The sequence below is a fragment of the Nicotiana sylvestris genome, chromosome 4 (assembly GCF_000393655.2).
Source record: "Nicotiana sylvestris chromosome 4, ASM39365v2, whole genome shotgun sequence".
Classification (NCBI taxonomy): Eukaryota; Viridiplantae; Streptophyta; class Magnoliopsida; order Solanales; family Solanaceae; genus Nicotiana; species Nicotiana sylvestris.
Window position 1 is genome coordinate 44,337,085 of NC_091060.1, and position 4,037 is coordinate 44,341,121.

Below are 4,037 nucleotides of genomic sequence, written 5' to 3' on the forward strand. Positions count from 1 at the left end.
CAATTAAATAATAACGAAAGACGAAATTAAACGGAAGACTTAAACAATCATGATACCAAAATAATACGGAAACCAACATATGTATCTACCCAGAAACTGGTGTCACAACATTCACGGACTGTCTAGGAATGCTACATACAAGTGTCTGTAAAAGGAAATATAGTCTGTCTCGGATACAAAAGGAAACAGAACATCCAAATAGATAGAAGAGACGCCGGGCTTGCGGACACCTGCAGGACTACCTCGGGATCTCTGTGGACTGAAGGCTGGCTCCCGAGCTACTGCTGCTGACCAAACGGTGCTCCGATATCTGCACATAGGTGTAGTGTGTAGCATCAGCACAACTGACCCCATGTGCTGGTAAGCGTCTGGCCTAACACCGGCGAGGTAGTGACGAAGCTAGGACCAGACTCCAGATAAACCTGAGCAGTTATATATATATATATATATATAAACCTGTGCAGTTATATATATATAGAGTGAAAAGATAGACGGAAACAAACAATTAAAGATGGGGAGGGGAAAACATGCTTCGGGGAATAACAGATAAAGCAAAATCAGATAAATAAGTTGAATTTTTTCTGGAATATATAAATGGTACTTATTTTGGACCAAAATTAAAAGTGTATTGGTCACTTATTGTAAATCGGAGGGAGTAATACCTTAATGGTATACAATAGTGTAATTTCAACAATTTTTATTTTTATATACTATTTAAGTGTCACGACCCGGATTTTCCACCCTCGGGAGTCGTGATGGAGCCTACTCGTAGAAGCTAGGCAAGTCACGGGATACGGAATCTTCAATCTCTTTTATTTTAGTGCTTTTAAACCAATTAAATTAACAGGTGATAAGCAATTAAATAATAATGAAAGATGAAATTAAACGGAAGACTTAAACAATCATGATACCAAAATAATACGGAAACCAACATATGTATCTACCTAGAAACCGGTGTCACAATATTCACGGACTGTCTAGGAATGCTACATACAAGTGTCTGTAAAAGGAAATATAGTCTGTCTCGGATACAAATGGAAACAGAACATCCAAATAGGTAGAAGAGACATCGGGCCTGCGGACGCCTGAAGGACTCCTCGGGATCTCTGTGGATTGAAGGCTGGCTCCTGAGCTACTGCTGCTGACCAAACGATGCTCCGGTATCTGCACATAAGTGTAGAGTGTAGCATCAGCACAACCGACCCCATGTGCTGGTAAGCGTCTGGCCTAACCCCGGCGAGGTAGTGACGAAGCTAGGACCAGACTCCAGATAAACCTGTGCAGTAATATATATATATATATATATATATATATATATATATATATATATATATATATATATATATATACAGTAAAAAGATAGACGGAAACAAACAATTAAAGATGGGGAGGGGAAAACATGCTTCGGGGAATAACAGATAAAGCAAAAAAAGGAAAAATAAATTGAATATTTTCTTGATTATATAAATGGTACTTATTTTGGAACAAAATAAAAAGTGTATTGGTCACTTATTGTGAATCGGAGGGAGTAATACCTTAATGGTATACAATAATGTAATTTCAACTATTTTATTTTTATATACTATTTAAGTGTCATGACCCAAATTTTCCACCCTCGGGAGTCGTGATAGCGCTTACTCGTAGAAACTAGGCAAGACACGGGATGCGGAAAATTCTATCTCTTTTATTTTAGCCCTTTTTAACCAATTAAATTAACAGGTGATCAGCAATTAAATAATAACTAAAGATGAAATTAAGCGGAAGACTTAAACAATCATGATACCAAAATAGTACGGAAACCAACATATGTCTCTACCCAGAAACCAGTGTCACAACATTCACGGACTGTCTAGGAATGCTACATACAAGTGTCTGTAAAAGGAAATATAGTCTGTCTCGGATACAAAAGGAAACAGAACATCTAAATATATAGAAGAGACGCCGGGCATGCGGACACCTGTAGGACTACCTCGGGATCTCTGTGGACTGAAGGCTGGATCCCGAGCTACTACTGCTGACCAAACGCTACTCCGGTATCTGCACATAAGTGCAGAGTGTAGAATCAGCACAAAAGACCCTATGTGTTGCTAAGTGTCTGGCCTAACCGCGGCGAGGTAGTGACGAGGCTACTACCAGACTCCAGATAAACCTGTATATATATATATAGACGGAAACAAACAATTAAAGATGGGGAGGGGAAAACATGCTTGGGGGAATAACAGATAAAGAAAAAATCGGAAAAATAAATTGAATTTTTTCTGGATTATATAAATGGTACTTATTTTGGACCAAAATAAAAAGTGTATTGGTCACTTATTGTGAATCGGAGGGAGTAATACCTTAATTGTATACAATAGTGTAATTTCAACTATTTTTATTTTTATGTACTATTTAAGTGTCACGACCCGGATTTTCCACCCTCGGGAGTCGTGATGGCGCCTACTCGTAGAAGCTAGGCAAGCCACGGGATGCGGAAAATTCAATCTCTTTTATTTTAGCCCTTTTTAACCAATTAAATTAACAGGTGATCAGCAATTAAGTAATAACGAAAGATGAAATTAAGCGGAAGACTTAAACAATCTTGATACCAAAAAAATACGGAAACCAACATATGTCTCTACCCAGAAACCGGTGTCACAACATTCACGGACTGTCTAGGAATGCAACATACAAGTGTCTATAAAGGGAAATATAGTTTGTCTCGGATACAAAAGGAAACAGAACATCCAAATAGATAGAAGAGACGTCGGGCCTGCGGACGCATACAGGACTACCTCGGGATCTCTGTGGACTGAAGGCTGGCTCCCGAGCTACTGCTGCTGACCAAACGCTGCTCCGATATCTGCATATAAGTGCAGAGTGTAGCATCAGCACAACCGACCACATGTGCTGGTAAGTGTCTGGCCTAACCCCAGCGGGTAGGGACGAAGCTATGACCAGACTCCAGATAAACCTGTGCAGTTATATATATATAGAGTGAAAAGATAGACGGAAACAAACAATTAAAGATGGGGAGGGGAAAACATGCTTCGGGGAATAACAGATAAAGCAAAAATCGGAAAAATAAATTGAATTTTTTCTTGATTATATAAATGGTACTTATTTTGGACCAAAATAAAAAGTGTATTGGTCACTTATTGTGAATCGGAGGGAGTAATACCTTAATGGTATACAATAGTGTAATTTCAACTAATTTTTCTTTTATATACTATTTTAGTGTCACGACCCGAATTTTCCACTTTCGAGAGTTGTGATGGCGCCGACTCGTAGAGACTAGGCAAGCCACGGGATGCAGAAAATTCAATCTCTTTTATTTTAGCCCTTTTTAACCAATTAAATAAACAGGTGATCAGCAATTAAAGAATAACGAAAGATGAAATTAAGCGGAAGACTTAAACAATCATGATACCAAAATAATACGGAAACCAACATATGTCACTACCTAGAAATCGGTGTCACAACATTCACCGACTGTCTAGGAATGCTACATACAAGTGTCTGTAAAAGGAAATATAGTCTGTCTCGGATACAAAAGGAAACAGTACATCCAAATAGTTAGAAAAGACGTCGGGCCTGCGGACGCCTGCAAGACTACCTCGGGATCTCTGTAGACTGAAGGCTGGCTCCCGAGCTACTGCTGCTGGCCAAATGTTGCTCCGATATCTGCATATAAGTGCAGAGTCTAGCATCAGCACAACCGACCCCATGTGCTGGTAAGTGTCTAGCCTAACCCCGGCGAGGTAGTGACGAGGTTAGGACCATAATCTAGATAAACCTATGCAGTTATATATATATACAGTGAAAAGATAGACGAAAACAAACAATTAAAGATGGAGAGGGGAAAACATGCTTCGGGGAATAACAGATGAAGCAAAAATCGGAAAAATAAATTGAATTTTTTCTTGATTATATAAATGGTACTTATTTTGTACCAAAATAAAAAGTTTATTGGTCACTTATTGTGAATCGGAGGGAGTAATACCTTAATGGTATACAATAATGTAATTTCAACTATTTTTATTTTTATATACTATTTT